Source organism: Ambystoma mexicanum, chromosome 4q (assembly GCF_040938575.1).
Source record: "Ambystoma mexicanum isolate Mex_15411 chromosome 4q, UKY_AmexF1_1, whole genome shotgun sequence".
Taxonomy (NCBI): domain Eukaryota; kingdom Metazoa; phylum Chordata; class Amphibia; order Caudata; family Ambystomatidae; genus Ambystoma; species Ambystoma mexicanum.
Window position 1 is genome coordinate 102,746,925 of NC_090928.1, and position 18,806 is coordinate 102,765,730.

The window sequence follows — 18,806 nt, forward strand, 5'->3', positions numbered from 1 at the left end:
TAACAGCAGAGTCAGACTCTCAAAGGAACACTCCATTGTGGGGGTACAGTTAGTTTTTGGTTCTTGGTATCGTCAATGTGATTAATTTGTCACTCTCACAAGGTACCATTTCAGAGAGCAATCGTGCCACATCTCTTGAAAGATTCTTCACTAGGTCTCTCTATTATGGCCAATTATAAGCCTATTGCTGGCTGGCCATGAACCGCCAAGCCGCTGCAGAAGGTGGTAACTGTACAACTGAATGAATTTGTGCAATCTTTTGGTTTGCTGGATTCGCATCTGTCTGAATTCAGCCCACATCATGGGACGGAGTAGGCACATTTGATGACCTGGGATGATATTTTGTCTAATGCTGAAAATGGCTTCATTTCTGCCCAGAGCAATGCTAGAGGTTAAGATTCATTATAAACCTTCCAGCCATCTCCTCTTTATTTTTGCTTTGTCACCCCGAGTGGGACGGGTATGCACAGTCGTGGGTCTCGTGCCTGCTGGGTGTAGAGACCCAAGCTACTCCTCACTGATGAGGCCCAACAAGGCCGAAACATGTTTGGGGATGCTTGTGGTCTCATGCAGAAGGGATGTGACTTAGCAGTTTGGGCTGCACTGCCCCTTTTGGGGTGGAGCCATGCCTGATTTGCATATGGTTTTTACCCTTCTGTAATGGCTTGGCAGGCTGAAAAACGATGGTGTGAAGGGTTGCCCAGATTCGTGCCTGTGGTTATGATTAATTCAAAACCTTCCAGCCATCACCTTTCTGTTTTGCTTAATCCTGGCTCCCTCCAGAATTTCTGAATTGTCAACATTCCTACACCATATGCCAAAACCCTGCTGAAGCCTGGCCGCATATAGGTCAATTACGGGGCAATCTCTGGTCAATCATATGCATTCTCGCTGGTGTCATGTATACTATGAAGACATCATTAAGTAGACACAGACAACAGTTTCAAGTTTGGTTCACAAAAGGCTCTATTGACTTAAACATCGGGATGGAGTAAGGCCTAATTTGTCCTATGCTAAGGTGGGATTTCCCTACCTATCGAAAACTAAGGCTAGTCTGTCGGGAAGCCCAAATCAAATGTCTGTCTGTGTCCAAAACCTATACTTGCCCTCACAACTAACTGCTTACAATGTTTAGGGATGCCCACATCAAAATTAATAGTGTTCAAAATAAAGTTCAGAGCTTCTTCCAACTCTTGGCTTGTAATCAGCTCCCCCTTCCCCAAGTTGAAAATAGTTTACAAGAGACTGGGATTTTCCCCAAGAGTACAAACCTTCTTCCAGCTTTCTCAAAACAATACAGCTCTTTGGGGCTCTTCCCAGCTCTGATGATATTGATTATTTTCTCTAGTTGACATAGGCAGTTCAAAATCTTGTTTTCAAAGTCAGATAAAAGGTTGTTGCAAAACATAAACTTCTTGATGAATACTTTAAATGGCTTCTCCATACAAGGCCCCCAGTCTAGGCGCAGTTGTCAGACAACACGGTCCACCCATTATAAAGCATGCAACCAATACCCCTTTCTTGGCTGCTTTCAATCAACACTACTTTCATGCAGGGGCCACTCGGTCCAGGCTCACTTGCTGGACCACACAGTCCACTTAAGGTCATGCAACCGAGTCCCCTCTTTTGTCTTTTCCTGGTTCTTGCCAATGTTTCCTCATAACATTCAGGTCCTTGAACTCTGTTGGTTTGCGCCAATACTTGATTTCTCATACCATACCCCTCTGGGAATTATCTTGACTTTGCCAATACTTGTGTTTCAGAAAATACAGTTTGTGGGATCTGTTAATTTCACCACTTTTATTTCACTCCACTCACTAGTGCTCAAAAGTTGCATTTGCTCTGCTTGGCATTCAAAAAGTGTTTGTAATGACTTTGTTTGTTCGTTGTTCAAAAGTACTTGTAATTGTTCTGTGTGATATTCGAAAGCACTTGTAAAGGTTTTCATTTGATTCAGTATTTAAAAGTATGCGAACCGCATATTCCTCTGCCAGCCCGGTGTTTCCAACATTCACCGGTCAGAGCTTACAGCATTGCAAGGTCTCTGCTGCCACGGGTCTCTTTCCTGTGCGTTACCTCGTCTTCCTCTCCCACCGGCTTGCAGTGGCACCACTACCCAGCAATGCTCCACCTGCATGTCAGGATCCTTCTGACCGATTTGCTCGGTCACACCGGTCTCCCTCGCGGACTGCTTGCAGCTTCGAGCCCACCTTGGCTTTGCTTCCTGCTGCATAAACTCTGCATCTGCACACAGGTCTTGAGCCCACCTCTTGCCACACCGTTGACCTGGAGTTGCTTTCCCAGCTGCTGCCTCTGCCACCACAGCTGACCCAATTTCCCTCTTGATTCCTCCTTTTAAAATATCTGTCTCCATTATTATTCCAAAAAGGACTAGACCACTCACCATTAAAGCAGTAGTCCTGCTTAACTCTTGATGTCCTCCTCCTCGTCCCAGTACCTGACTGCGGTTGATAGGTGTTCACTTTCCCAAAGTGAGGATGTGTTGTTCTAGATGTCCTCTTCTTGGTCCCAGTAGCATACTGGTGTACTTTGGGGAATACTTTAGGGGAATCACAGGAAAAGTGCTGACAAAAGCCTATGAAGGCTTGAGGGGTAAGAGGGTTCATTGTGAAAGGGAAATTGGCGATACCATGTCCCACCTAAGAAAGCCCTCTTCCCCAAGTCTCCTCCTCCCAGGTGATCCTCCGTCACATATCCACCCCCAGGGTCAGGATCCAAAGCGATGGCCTCCCTGGTCACCCGAGAGGAGGCTACAGGGGGAAAAGAAGTGAGTCCGGCCTCAGGTCCCTGATATACCCTTCCCCTACGCGGATTGGACCTAGATGTTAAGCAGGGAAACCAAGAGAGAAAGTCATAATTTCCCTGATCTCGACCCTTCTGTGTTTCACTGTGAAACAATATGGCTGAAGGTCCAAGAACCATCGCATAATTCTTAAGTTAGTGTCCTTTCGTTGGCTGATCCACACTAAAGGAGAATTATCGGTGACTAATCTGAATTTGCATCCCACTGGGTAATCTTTTAGATGGAGTATGGCCCATCTCATTGCCAGTGCTCCAAGTTCTATAACTGAATAATTATTCTGTCTGGGAAATAACTTTCGACTAAGGTACATTATGGGGTGTTCTAGTCCGTCATGATCTTGAGAGAGAACGGCTCCCAGTCCCATTAAAGAGGCATCTGTTTGCAGTGCTAACTCTTTTGAGAAATCAGCTACCTTTTAAAATGGCACTCTGACAAAGGGCTTGCTTTATTGTGGTATAACAGACTTTTTCTTCTTTATACTACCTGATCTTTTGGGGCTCAAAGTTTTTCAGTTTATCTGTGGGTCTTGTGATTTTACAAGAGAAATTTGGGATAAACCGGTGGTAGTAGCAGAATAATCCTAAAAAGGGTCCAATGTCTGTCTTTGCTTTCGGTGTGGAGGCATCAAGGACAGCTTTAAACTTTTCCTGTTGGGTCTGTACAGTGCTGTAAAAGGATGAGGAGGAAGCCAATTGCCTGAACAGAACGTAGTTTTATTGTGAAAAAGGCAATAGGGATACGAGTTCCCTTAATGACGGAACTCAAGGGCTTGCTTCAGTCACTTTGCGTTAACCCTGTTCCTCGGGGCTCGATAAGGATGTAGCTGGAGAACCAGTCCTCGTTCGCACAGCGAAAAACCCTCATTGTTTCTTGCTACGAGGTGCGTCTCTCCTGCAAGCAGAAGAAGAAAATGCTGTCAGTCCGGCATCTCCGTCAGCTTCATATAGGGGCTGATGTGGCTCTGACCAATCGGGGCTCTGATATTGTGGGTGTGTACATAAGCTTCCCCAGGCCCCATCCCTTTTTCCCCAAGTCGCGGCTTGCCATGATGCCTGACCGTCTCGTTCCGCCAGAGCAGGCTGAGCTCCGATGGTATATGTGGGGTGTCTCATGTTCACCTGCGGTAACTGACCTGGGTCGAGGAGCTGCATACTGGTATGTAGGAGGCTGTGTCGCAGTATGGGCATGACCAGCGTCCTCTCTGCATACAGTTGCAGAGATTATGGTGGTGGGTTCCCCGTGATACAGCGTCCCTAGATCTTTGCGAGGTGAACCAATGTCAGCCAGGCAGTCTGTGGTTTCTTCCGGGAAACCCGTCTTCCCCATTGAGCAGGCCCCTTCAGCACGACTCCTGTCTGGGCCCTCCGCTCCTTGCCTGGTGTCCTCTTGCATCCTGTAGTCCCGAGCACCGTCACCCCCCCCCCCCCACCCCCCAGGAAGGAATCAAGCCGCTTGGGCCGATCAACACTACGCGGCAAGTCCTGTAAGCTTATGCACGGTCTGGAAGCGTAGGGCTGGAGCGTGAGGAACCACCTCAAGACGTGTTGTTTGGAGTCCTTTTGGAGTCCACATGAAGGGACGGCCCAACAGGTAGTACCGTAGGGATTCCACTGCCCACTTGATAACGAGGCATTCTTTCTCGATCATCTAATAACAAAGTTTGTGAGGCAGGAGTTTACGGCTTATGAACATGAACGCTACCCGATTGGGTTCCTCCACCATGCCCTGCGATTGTACCACACCCAGGCCCATCCCTGAGGCATCAGTCTGCAAATAGAAGTGGTTGGTAAAGTCTGGACACCGTAGGACAGGCAGGGCCGAGATGATGGTCTTCAAGTGGCGGAAGGCTTGCACTGTCGCTATGTCTGAGAGTAGAGCACCCTTGTAAGAGGACTTCAGTTCGTCCATAAGCGGTGCGGCAATGGAGGAAAATAAGGGAATAAACCGTCTGTAATATCCCACAAGGCCTATGAAAGCCCTTCTTCCCCGGACCTTTGGAGTCCCCACATGGTCTCTGCGCTCTCCCCTTTTTTTTCCTCTACTATTAATGTTGGCAACCGCTGGGAGGTACTCTTGTAATCCTTCCTGTCCTCTAGGGTCATCATGAATGCCTCCTTAAATGTCACTGTCATGGCCCAGGGCTCTCAGCCCAACCCCCTCCTTCTTGATAGGCATCTCCCGTCTCTTATCAACTTCCTCCCCTCTCCTGCCACTCCTCCTTCTGTCTTCCCTCTGGCTCCTCTGCCACCTCTGACGGGTGTACCACAGACCTTCGAAAGTGGCAACTTGCTCCACTTAGCTACCCTCAACTCTCCTCTGCTGTCAAAAACTCCTCTGACACTCCCACCTCTTGAGGACCTCAAACATGTCCTCACTCTTACTGAGACATGGTTCACTGCCAGCTCTGTCACAGGTTTTGTCAATCTCCTCCCTGAGGGGCTACAAGTTCCACTTTAAACCTAGGCCTAACTGCCCGTGGATGGAGTGGCCCTGATCTTCCCTGAGTGGGTATCCGCTACCATCATACCCACACAGGCCTGCCTCCTCCTCTTTCGAATATCTTGTCTGCAGGCTTTATGTCTCCCCCGACCTCTCTCTAACTCTGGCCACCATCTATAGGCCCCCTGGCTAGTTCTCCCACTTCCTCTCTGAATGGGCTGACCTCACCTCTTTTCTCCTGACCTCCACCTCCAAGCTACTCCTCCTCAGACTTCACCTCGACTCCCCTAATGCGACCTCTGGGCACTTCTGCAACCTCTGTGACTTTCACGTTCCATTCTTCCCTCCGGTAATACTTACTCTGCCGGACACACCTTGGATGCTCTCATCTCCTCAGACTGCCCCATCTCCAACCCTCTCGTTACTCCTCTCTCTTAGTCTGATCATGCTCTCCTGTCCTCTTACCTGGGCCTCCTTGGGCCCCCGGAACAGCCTTGACTCACACTGGCAACCTCCCTCTTCTTCATTCGACGGATGAAGCAAGTGTCAGTTGCCGCTTTTGCCGCCACCTTCACTCCCCTTCCTATTCCTGCCACTGACTCTCACCCTGACACAGCCCTCACTAACATTCAACTCTCCATTTCCAACACTCTGGACATCCTTGCCCCTGCCTTGAGGATTCGCATGAAACTTGCCTCTAAGTGCAGCTCCTGTTACGACTCCGACCTGGAAGCTCTAAAAATGCAAGTGCAGAACGGCTGAGCTGAAGGAGCAGGCTTCAAGCACATTCTCTGACAAACTGGCTTGCCTCTTGCTCCAAAGGCATAGAGACTCCATCTGCATCTCATCTTTGCGGCCTCTAACAACACAGTGGAACTTTCAAAATCTGTAAGGAACTCGCCAACCGTATTGCAGTCTCCACTTCTCCCCTCTCCTCCCTGACCCTCTGTATTTCTCTGACCTCTCACTTCATGTCCAAAACTCAGGACATCTCCTCTCTCTCCTATACACCACACCCTTCTCCCTCCCCTTCTCTCAGGCATCCCTTGCCCCCCCTCTGCCTCCCTGCACACTCCCCTCTTTTTCTTCCATAAACTCTGATTAGGGGAAAAATAATCATCATGAAGAACTCTGGATAAATCCTACCATGGAAATTAAAAATCAGATAGTAGAGCAGATTCAAACTTGGGAAAGGAAAGGCCTTATCGCAGAAAATGAAAAAGCTTACTTATCTGTCTCGCACCCTCTGGTCCCGACTATTTATTTTCCAACAAATGTGCATAAAACATTCAACAAGATACCGGAAGGAAGACCTATTGTTAGCGGTATTGGTTGGGTCACAGAGAAAATTAGCAAGTTTATTGACAACATACTAAGTCCACGTGTACCTGCAATTAGAGCTTTCTGTAAAGATTCTACTGATGTTATCAAGAAACTTCAATCCATCAACTGGAAGGATACATACAAGCTCGTTACCTGGGATGTCCGAGCCCTATATACCTCGATTAGGCACAAGGCAGCATTGAAACCATAGATTACACATTTCGTGGGGAAACTGCTTCACATTACCATTATGTGACCATGTTGAAAGGAATGCTGACAACAACCTTGGAAAACAATATCTTTCTGTTCGATAAAAGATATTTCAAGCAGAAAAAGGGAGTGGCTATGAGTGTTAAATACGCACCCACTCTTGCAAACCTCTTTATGAGCCAATTTGAGGACAAATATGTTCACACAGACCGAAATGCACAAGACGAAATTGTGGTGTGGACTAGATTTATCGATGATATTTTACTTATTTGGAATGGTAATGACCAAGAACTAACCGAATTCAAAGATCGTCTAAACAGCAATACGGAAGGGATCTTCCTTTCAGGACCATCAAGTGATACCAGTCTAGATTTCTTGGATCTCACAATATATGTGTGGATGGCTAATTATTGACAAAAACTTTTCGCAAACCAGCTGAGGCAAACTCAACCCTATTCGCATGAAGTTGTCATCAAAAATCAGTAATAAGGAATTTACCAAAGGGTGAATTTGTAAGAGCCCGGAGAAATTGTGGTAATACCAGTGACTTTACTCAGGAATGTGACCTCCTTAAACACAGATTTCGCCAGAGAGGCTACAACAAGAAATATATAGATTTGGCTTATGCAAAAGTCGATACTATGACTAGAGATACAACCCTAATACCCAAAAATCGAAAACGAACAGAAAAACATAACAAAATGAGCTTCATCACAACTTTCTCACACAACAACTTTGAAATTAGAAAAATATTGATCAGGAACTGGCATTTGCTCAAACTCGATGACCACCTTAAAGACCTTATTGATGAAAAACCAAAACTAATTTTCAAAAAAGCCAGATCTCTGAAAAACATTCTTAGCCCATCCCTACTCCCAAAACTACCAACACCAAGACCAGAACTATGGTTACCGAATTTATGAACAGGATTCAGGAATTGTGGATCATGTGCCAAGTGCAAATTAGCGCATAAAACAGAGACTTTTTCAGATTCAAGAGGAACTACTTTCCTGATCAAGGATACCATTAATTGTCGCAGTAAATACATAGTTTATGCCATAATATGCACATGTGCGCGTATATATATTGGCAGCACTATAAGGGAACTCGGGTATAGAATACGGGAACATGTTTATGCCATGAGTACATTTGACTCAACACTACCACTTGCCCAAAATTGGCAAACAAATCATCAATTGGATGATAAAAATTAATGTGAGATTTATTGGACTTAGCCAGGCTTCTCTGGGTGAGAGAGGCGGAAATCGAGAAGTCCTATGCCAGATGGAAGCCTGCATCATCTGCAAATTTAGAGAAACCGAGTTTGGCCTGAATCAAGACCATGAGATGGCGTATTTTCTTTAAAAATTCTAATGCTTTCATTGACATGTAATATGTACCAGTATTCGATATTTTATTATATTTTGTCTGACCGGTACATGTGATATCAAGCTATCCAGATGTTTCTCATTTTTTAATTCAACCAACTTGGACTTGGCATCACATCCACCATTGACTAGACACCTACAGGCCCAAACTGTGTGTGATAGATGTTTTTTTAATGGTTACATTTCAGCAGCGTAACCAGGTCCCCCCTATGGGCACCCGCATCTACTATCAGCTTTATAGCTGTCACTAGCCATTTGGCCATGTATTATACATATATTTCTTTTTGCTCCTTTCATCATCTTCGATGATACTATTTAAGGACATACCCATTGTTTCACAGAATAACTAATGCATATAATTAAGGTTTAAGTTTCTATTTAGAACGTTTTAGTGATGTGAGTTTTTACTCAAATGCGCCAACTTTTACCATTTTAGTTCATTGCGGTGAGTCTTTGGAATTTATTAAAGCTGAAAGAATAAAGATAATCAAATCTTGAGTTTGTTGATGCTGATATGTTATTTTTTATTAACAATTCCGCATGTTCCCATCACATGAATGATTCCATTATCCAAGTATTTATTTAACATTCGGTACTTGACAATTCAAAGAGCAAATATGCATATCTCAATCTCTCTCAACACGTGTTTCCCCATTGCTAATTACAATGGTTCTTCAGGAGAGCAACTTTGGTCTGTTGATAGTTTTGTAGAAAAAAAGAAAAGAACTTTAAAACGAAAAAGAAATAGAAACCATTTTAGCAATTGTATTTTGCCAAAATAAAATCTTAAAGGTAAGGAATAATACATTGTTTCTTAACTCACCCCAATTAGTTCCTCCATAGACACTTTTGGTAGTGCATTCACTTTAACCATGTTTATTTGGCTTTTCTATCATTTTTTATCCATCAATTGTATTTTTAGAAACGGATATTTTGTTTTCCAGCTCTCTGCTAATAATGTTTTGTGAATTCTGTAGGGATAGAGAAGGATGTCTTAATAATTACTAATTTTTTTTCTGTAAATGGCTTTGGAAATATTTTTTGTAAAGTTACCATCACAAAAACCCCATAGGGAATAGCATATTTAACTGACCTGTTTTTCCTGTTATTTTTCTTCTTAAGAACCGTTTTTTTGGTCCTGAAGTCTAGCAGATTGCTGCTGGAGGCTTTTGCAGCAACTCTGTGTTCAAGCGCTGTTTTTATGCTACCGTGTGAGTCGCGATGACGTCATCACGTCGCGTGTCACGTTATAACGCATTATGTGATGACGTCATCGCGTAGATTACGTTTCGGCGACCATTTTTACTTTTAGGTTCGTAGCAATCTATTTATGTAGATGGGGTTCCTAATTTGTTTATAAAGACTATGAATCAATGGATCAATTTTGTATACTGTTTTATGGTGGTTTGCCAGGTAACTCAATTTTCTATAATTTATTCGTGTTGGGCAACATTATTATTAAATTATTACTTTTTACTCTATTTATTGTATTTTTAGTACTAACTTTTATTTGCAAAATAAACAATTAAATTTAGCTGGGTGTCCTTTTGATAGATCGAATATCAAGATAAATAATATAAAATTCATAACCAATTGTACATCTCTGTGTCACAGTTTAGACCATTAGAACATGTGTCCATAATACAAATCCATTTGCTTTCCATTCAATTTCTTCTTTGTTACCTCCTCTTGGAGGTAAAGAGATTTTTTCCAAGCCAAATATTTTGAAATCTGTAGTGTCCATCATTGGATGATTTTCTATTATATGTGCTGATTTGGGGGATCTTAGTTCTTTGTTTTGGACAGCTCTCAAATGTTCAAACATTCTTACCTTGAATTTACGTATTGTGCTTCCAATGTACAATTTTTTACAAACGCATTCTAGTCCATAAATTACAAAGGTTGAATTACAATTGATAAGTTGGTTGATTTTCTTAGTTTGTCCATTTGATAATGTGATATCCTTTTTTCCTGTAATCAAAAATGGGCATAATTTACAATGTCCACACTTTTAGTGCCTTTTGTGAGTGATTGAAAGAATATTTTCCTTTTGTCTGGTAATGGTTTGAGGAAGCTGGGACTGATGAGGTTTCTAATGGTTGGAGCTTTCCGATAACATATCCTTGGTGTTTCATCCAAATGATTTCTCAAACTTGAGTCTGTTAGGAGAATATTCCAGTTTTCCAATATTATCTTTTTGGTCTTCTTTGATTCTGTACTGTATGTTGTGATGAATTGAATCTTTCGTCTGTCATTTATTTCTTTCGGTTTATCAATTAGTAGTGATTCTCTGGAAATGTTTTCTGCCTTTTTATGGCGGTTTTAATATTATTTGCACCATAGCCTCTTTGTTTGAATTTTGTAAAAGTAATCTTCAAATTTTCTTGAAAGGTAGACGTGGTGCTGCAATTGCGTTTGATTCTAAGAATCTCCCCATATGGTATATTTTGTACTGTGTGTCTTGGATGATAAGATGTTGCATAGAGGAGACTATTTCCTGCTGATGGTTTTGTATACAATTTAGTTTGAATCTGTTAATTCTCAACAAAGAGTTCCAGGTCTAAAAATTCTATCTTTGTTGGGCTAACCGATTTTGTGAAGGAAAGATTGTAATTATTGTTTTTGAGATAAGTTACATAGTTTTCCAGCTCTATAGTGTTGCCTTCCCACATGAGCAAAATATCATCAATAAAGCGTCCCCAGAATTTAACATTGTTGTTGAAAAGTGGATGTCTCCATGCATACTTTATTTCAAAGAAGCCCATAAATGGGTTTGCATACGATGGCGCGAATTTTGAGCCCATCGCTGTGCCTTGACATTGTTTGTATAAGGTATTGTTAAAGGTGAAAATATTGTGATGAAGACAAAAATGAAGCATTTCTAATATCATTTGATTTTGTTGTTGATAGGAGATAGATCTCGTTTTTAGAAAAAATGCTGTGCTTTCTAATCCTCTATTATGTTGAATACTCGTGTAAAGTTGTACTACATCCAGGGTAACAAATAGGTAATTTTCTTCCCACGGAATTTGATTCACCTGTTGAATGATGTGTTTTGAATCCTTCACAAAAGAGGCAAGATTGGTAGTTAGTGGTTGAAGATGTTTGTCGATATATTGCGAGGTGTTTTCCGTGATTGATCCGATTCCATTTATTATGGGTCACAGAATAACTAATTCATATAATTAAGGTTTAAGTTTCTATTTAATCTAAATAATATAATCATCTTGCAAACCCTTGGGGCTCTTGCTTAATATCCCATCATTGTTGTGCATTAGCGACATTATTTGTGAACGAGCCCAAAACATGGAGCTTATTTTTTGCCTGACTTTCTGAATGGGACCTAACAGAAATGGTAGCAGGGCTAGGGTTGTCAAGACAACCCTTGTAAACTCAGGACAAGCAGCTCTCAGACTGATTCAGACGACAGAAGATTGTGTGCAACTCGGAGGTAAGCTCCAGGTCCAACTGTTTTTTGTATTTAACGGGCTTTTCAACCTTGCACTCGGATATTATGTGCACGAGCGCAACTGTAGCGCTGCGTGCCGCACGGCTGCATTTTGAGTATTTACCTCGCTGTGCTTGTCTTAAATTCAGCTTTCATGTTACGAGCGCAATCATAGCGCTGTTTGTCACACGACTACGCTTTGGCAATTTCCTTTTGTTGAACAATATTAGACAAGATATCAAATGTTTATCTTATTACTCGCAAAATAGACAATGACAATGTAAGATGAGACACTTTTTCTATAAGGAGCGATGGACGAGTAGTTAAATATTTTGCCCAGCTTTAATTATAATGTGCAATCACTTCAACAAGACTAACGCTAACTGTTTGACCACCCTTAACAGATGAAATATTACTATTCATTTACACACAAAAAATGTCACAAAAAGTAAACTATATGCTTTGTAACTGCTGGTTAACCCGTGATTCTTGGCATCACTTTCAATAGGGGGGATTTATCCCGTGACTGTTTGTTCCACTTAATTGGAAAATCTTGATTTGGAATATAGGTAAGGCCTCAATGGGCATAACTCTTTATAACTTATCCATAAAGGATAAATGATACCCTGTTTTCATGGCCTATACGTTTGATTTGAAGCACTTAATAACGTGTTGATTCTATATCTTTTTCCTTATTGTTTTTTTCTTGTACCTACCTTCAACCTCCTCCCCTCTCCCCCTCCTTATTTCTCTGTGATTACACCATACCATGTTTATTTTCTTTTTATGACCTGTCCTTATATTTGTTTTATTTTGCATTTTGATTTAAAATATATGCTCACTCTGTAAATGTTACCACACAAATAATATATATAATTCTTTGGTAGCTTTGCTAAAAGCCCTGATTTGAAAAAGATACTGCTGGCATGTCGAAACACGTGTTATCTATAAAGGGCAATACAATAAATACCAACCTTTTCACCAGTATTCAGTGTGGCGCAGTTCCTGAAGTGTGGAGCAATGTCTTTAACTGTTTTCTCAAGGGGTTGGGGTCAAAAGCCCCTTATCTGCCCCACACCAACTGCGACATTTGTTGGAATTGTAATAATAGCCAGGCGCATGGAAACACTTTCAGTTGGCACAAAACTCAACCCCAGACTTGTGATATAGCCTGATTAGGTTTATAGACCAGTCAGCTGTATGAAAGTCTCATCCAAACAGGTGCTTCCCTGTTCCTCCAGAATTATCAAGGACAGCATTGTCTCCCTTTCTCCAGCCTTGGCCGATTTCTGCAAATACTCCTTTGCCACTGGATCCTTCCCCTCTCGCCTCAAGCACTCCTTTGTGCACCCCCTCCTAAAAAAGCCTTCTGCCGACCCTTCCTGTCTGGCTAACTACCACCCTATCTCTATCCCTTCTTGGGCAATCTCTTGGAGAAGCTGGTCATCTCCCAGCTTATCCACCCTACTGAATATGTTGGCTGCTTCCACGACCACCAGTCTGGTTTCAGAGCTGCCAGAGGCACAGAAACTGCTCTCCTGAGCACCTGTGAAGACTTATTAATCTCAATTCCAGATCTCCTTCCATTCACATCCTTCTTGACCTTTCCTCTGTCTTTGACACAGTTAATCATGCCACCCTGATAAAAAGCGACTCTGACACCCTTGGCATCGCCGACCTGGCTCTGGATTGGTTGGCCTCCTTCCTCAAGGACTGACCTTTCCAGGTTCAATTTGTCCATTTTCTCTCCACCATCTCGCTCTCCACCTGTGGATAGCCCCAAGGATAGAGTCCCTCTGGCTCTATCCTCCGCACCCTGGCTCTTCAATATCTACCGTGTCTCTCTAGCCCATTTGATCTAAACCTTCTCTCCTAACTTCCAGTGTTATGCATTTGACATGCCGCTCTCCTTCAAGCTTCCCTCCTCTGCTTCCACCTCTTCCTTGCTCATTCCTGAATGCCTCTGTGCTATTCAGCCATGGTGCACTACCAATTATCTCTGCCTTAATGCAAGTAAGACAGAGATCCTTCTCATTGGGACCCCTGCTCCCTCTTTCCCTGCCACACTCTGGCCACCCTCCATGGATCCCCTCCCCTTCCTGTGAAGCATAGAACATTGGTGTAATCTTTGACTCCTCTGGCTCCTTTTCCTTCCCCTCACTTCTCGGACCTTGCCAAGAAGGCCCACTTTCAGCTGCACCTCCTCAGAGGCATTCTCCCGTTCCTCACCTTCCCCCAGAAACTCAATGTCTCCAGAGCTCTGGTTCTTTCCAGGCTGGACTACAGCAACAGCCTCTTCCTCAATCTGCCTAACTGCACCCTTCTCGCCCTTCAACTAATTCAGAATAGGACTGCAAGGCTTATCCTTGGCCTAAAGTCCAAGGACTGCATCTCTCCAGCCCTTCCTGGTTGCTGAAAGGATTACGTTCAAGACCCTCTGCATCGTCCACAAAGCCTTCTGGGGCCTGCAACCCTGCTACATCCAACTCTCTCGCCTAAAATACCTCCCCGCTAGAGCCCTTCAGTCGTCTAGCTCTAACTCTCTGCAGATCAGACGCTTTTCCAAGCAGTGTGTGGGGGGGTAAATCTCTCTCCTCCGCAGGTGCCTCGCTCTAGAATGGCCTCCCTGTCCCTCTCAGGCTTGACCCGGGTCTCCTTAAGTTCCGTAAGCTCCTCAAGACCTTCCTTTTCTCTTCTTCATTCCCTCTTCCCTACTTATCTCCCACTCTGCCCTAGACTGGCAGTCTGGTTCCTTCAAAGTCATTCAGGGCACCAGCACCAGCACCTGCCTTGTCCAGTCTACCTCTGCACTTGGAAATCCCCTGATGCAGCCCTACCCGCCTCCTCATCAATAGTGTTCAAAATAAAGTTCAGAGCTTCTTCCAGCTCTTGGCTTGCAGTTAGCTCTGCTCGGCATTCAGAAAGTGTTTATAATGACTTTGTTTGTTCGTTATTCAAAAATACTTGTAATTGTTCTGTGCGATATTCGAAAATGACTTTCAGTTCGAGTCCCAAAATAGCTCAAGTCCTTGTCTACCTTCTGGAAGGGCTCCCAGTAGCATACTTACTTCCACTTCAGTTGCTTCACTCCACCGTATCCCATGTTGTAATTGTGCTGGCAAGAAGTAAAGTTCATAATCCGGGAAGGTCAGCTCACCGGTTTGATATGTTCTATGCAGCGTTGACAATGCCACTCTGTGTACAGACTCCCAAAGTAGTTTGACACCTTTGCTTCTAACATTTTAAAGAAAACCTGCTTTATTAGTTACAGAATGTTAGTAAAAAAAAATAACCTAGTGTGACAAATCGCTGGGTATCGTCACTGCTTCCATAGGGGGAGCCCCCTTCTCATGAGGCCAGGGAGGTGAGACTGCTACCCGATAGTGTCCCTGGGGGTGGTACTCAACTGGGGGGATCTCATGGGAGGGGAACCCCCCTGTGGGACCAGTGGCAACCATATCAGGAGAATGCAGTATGCCGGCCAATCAGCTGACCCTAGACACCCTCCCACAACCTTAACAACCCCTTTTCCTAATAGGGTCATGAGTTATTGTTACCTTAACATGCCCCTAGTATGTACTGGGACGAGGAAGAATAGGAATGACCTAAGTAAAGATCCCTTTCCCAGTACTGTGACGAGCAGGGGCTGCATTGACCCACAAGGGAGCCATAAGATCATTGTTGTGACGAGGGCGAAGTGCGTAAGAATGAAGATTACCTCTGGGAACCACAGTGAGCAGTCTAGTGGTTGCCACCTTCCTACTGGTCCAATTAGAATAGAAATAGAGGAGGGAAACCAGGAAATGCTGTTAAGCCCTCTGTGGAGGAGCAAGGAGCAGGGAGGTTTTGCTGCAAGACAAAGGGCTGTGGACGCGAAGCCTGCCAGAGAGAGGGGGAAACCGTGCATGCCATCAAAGTGCTAAGGACTGGGGGAAGCCCAGCAAAATCCTTATCTTAAGGACTTAACCAAGAGCCTAGCACTGCCTGGAGGAACCACAGGCATGGTGCATGCTCAAGCTGCTGGCGAACAGAAGGGGCTGCAGAACATGGGCTTGCTGAGTCTACGGAGGTGCTCCCAAATGGTCCAATGTGGAAGAACAGTCCGGCTAGAAGGAAAAGCAGCAGTCCAGGCGGGCAAAGAAATGGGACTGTGCGGTCATGAGGAGACGCGCTCGCTGCGAGGGCCCAAGGGCTGTGAAGCTGCTGCAACACACAGAGAATGGGAGAAGACTGAAGAAGCCAGAGACCAAGTCAGCAAGACCCCAGGACTGACCAAAGCCTACTTGGAGAGATCATAAAGGTACAGGGGTGCCCAGGACGGTTGGTAGGGGCAGAAAGGAGGCGGGGGGGGAGGTTTTAGGGGGGGTACTGACCCAGCAAAACAGGGCAATGGAGGAAGCTCAGGGAAACGGAGTGAGTTTTCCAAGAGGCCAAGAGAGAAACGACCCTTCCCATCAATGATTAAGATAAAGTCTTCCAGAAGACTATTGCATCGCCTATGTCCGCCAGTGTTGTAAACTGTTTCCTCCATCTCATGTAAAATCAGAATCCCCAGCTATTTAAATGATACAAATTAGCACAGTTTACCTCAATTAGAGTATGTGTCTTTGGGTTTAGGTCTCATTTTTGCCAATGGGAAGAGTATAGATTTATCCCTATTAACTTGAAATCTGGATAATCTTCTAAAATGGTCTAATACTTCAAACATTATCGGAATATTGTACGTAGGGTTATACGCATACAATAAAATATCACCTTATAAGGATATAATATGTTTGCTTCTTTCTGCCAGTATTCGCACTTTGGCCGTATAGTTTTGAAAATAGCCTGCCAGAGGTTCCAGCACCAAATGACCTTTGAACAGTTTAACTAAAAGCAACGTTATCAGGAGGATTGAGCTGGGTTTCAGTTTGGGTGGATTAGAGAAGGAGCAATGGATGCCCCCTTCCACACCCCACTTACTAGAAAGTGGAGTTTGAGTCTGGCTTTGAACAGGTCCACTCATGGCCTGGCTTTGATGGCTGGGGAGAGCATTACAATGGAGAGGGATAGGAAGAGAGGGAGTGGAAGCAATAGAAAGCACAGGATGAGCAGATAATGGAAAACCAGTGTGAACTTCATGAGAGAATGATTTTGCATGGAGTGTCTGGTCCAGCATGGTGTTGGTAAGTGCAGGTGGAGAAAGATCTAGGCAGGCTTAAAATAATCTTTGTGAGGAAGTTGAGAACTTTGTTTAAGGGGGTGAAGGAGAAGAGTGGAAGGCAAAGGAATAGGCCTGAACAATTGTGCAGTTTGCTAAACACTTGGACAGAAATCAGACTTTTAGTCGAGTGAGGTGGGAGCAGATCTTCCTTACATTGAGAAGGATGATCCTGGCAGCAGTGGCTGTAGTTGTAATTGACTGTTTGGAGTAGGAGATCACTGTCGGAGTACCTCAAGCTTCTGAGCTGTGGGTGACTGAGTAAGGAGGTCTTGCAGATAAACAATCGGAGAGTGGATTTTGGCATTGGCGCAGGAAGAAAATGGCCCTCATTACAAGTTTGCCTGTCCGGAATTTACAGTGCTGCTAGAACTGTACCGGCACCGTTTTCTGGACCAGCAAACTACGAGTTCTGCGGGCGGGTGCCATTCTGCCAGCCAGGTCTGACCTGCACGGAAACACCAGCACCATCACAACATGGTGTCGGTTTTCCGCGGTCCCCATTCCCATGGAGTCCTATGGGACTCCATGGGAATGGGGATTTACAGAATGCCAGTGCCGGATTTACTGGACCATCGGGGCTGTAATGCCCCGGTAATTCCGGCAAGTCCAGCGCCCGTAAATCACTACGGGTCCAGCGGAAGCCTGTCTGTTTTACTGGCACGTCTACTGCCGGACTCGTAATAAACCCCAATGACTTTTGAGCACCAGACAGCGAAAAGCCATCCATTTGCAGATAGCTGTGCGACAGCTGGTGATGCGTTCTAAGATGACTGGGTGAAGGAGTGAAAGGAGAAAGAGTGATATCCTCAAGGGGGTGATGATGAAAACTAATGGATGAGCTATGTTTACCAAGGGAGGAGGTACAGAGGGTGAAGAGGAGCGAGCAGAGGACTGATTTTTGATGGAGGAGATGGAAAAGTAGAGAGGCGGAGGCCACCCAGTTCAGTGGGGTGTCCTTGAAACCAAGGGAACGATGACCCATAGGGTCAAGGCTGCAGAGAGATCAAGTACAATGAGGAGGAAGGCTGGAGGAGAGGCAAGAATGGTGAGCGGTTGTCAAAATGTTGGAGACCTGAGGGAGAGCAGTTTCAGTTGAGTGTTTACTCTAAAAGCATGGTGGGGGTTTGCAAAGAATTTGCACCTTGAGGAAGTTGACAATACAATTAACACCATTTCGCTCAAGGATTTTTGAGTTGTGAGAAAGGGCAGAAACAGGACTACAGAAAGTGTTTTAGGGTCAACAGTGAGTTTCATCAGTAAGGGAATTACTCTAGCTATTTTGTAGGAGGCAGGGAAGATGCCTGTAAAGAAATCAAAATTGAATAGGGAGGAGGGTTCAGAGTAAAGCAACATGTGCAAGTTTGTTGACTATTTGTGATGTGAAGGTGTCGATAGAAGCACAGAATGGCATATTTTGCTGTGCAGAGAATGAGCATGACTAAACTGGAGAAAGTGGAAGAGGAAAGAGTTGGGAGTACCAGGGGGTGAATAGGAGGGATGGATTGGGAGGGTTGAGAGGCTGGATAGTTTGGCATGTATTTTTGTGATCTTGGAAGACAAGCAGGTGCACAATTCTCATATGAGAGGGGAGGTTTTTAGTAGTTAGTAGTGGGTGAGGGCAAAGCATGGCCAACATGGCTATGGGTAGTTTGCAGAGATTTGAGTGGAAACAAAAGCTATAAAGTCAGTATAGTGAAAGGATTTTGCAGAGTCAAGATCCAGTAGTGAGGTCAGAGAGAGTTTGTAGGCAATGAGAAATGTAAGAGTGATATTTGCTGCAGGTGTGTTGCATAATTGTCCTCAGCTGTTGGATGGTTAGCAGGGATGCATGGTTGAGGGAGGGATGAAGGGAAAGAGGAGCAAGATGGTGATAATCGAAGGAGGTAGCCAGTTAATTGTTAAATTATTCTGGTAGAGTGGGTAGGTGGAGAAGAGTGGGTCTGAAGGAAAATCTTACTTGGGTCCAGGTAG

At 44.3% G+C, this 18,806-nt stretch overlaps 1 protein-coding gene across 2 annotated transcripts in view; it reads left to right on the forward strand.

The window, feature by feature from the left end:
* Positions 1-18,806, forward strand: part of DZANK1 (double zinc ribbon and ankyrin repeat domains 1) — a 1,110,268-nt gene that overhangs the window by 534,705 nt on the left and 556,757 nt on the right. The window lies entirely within an intron of this gene.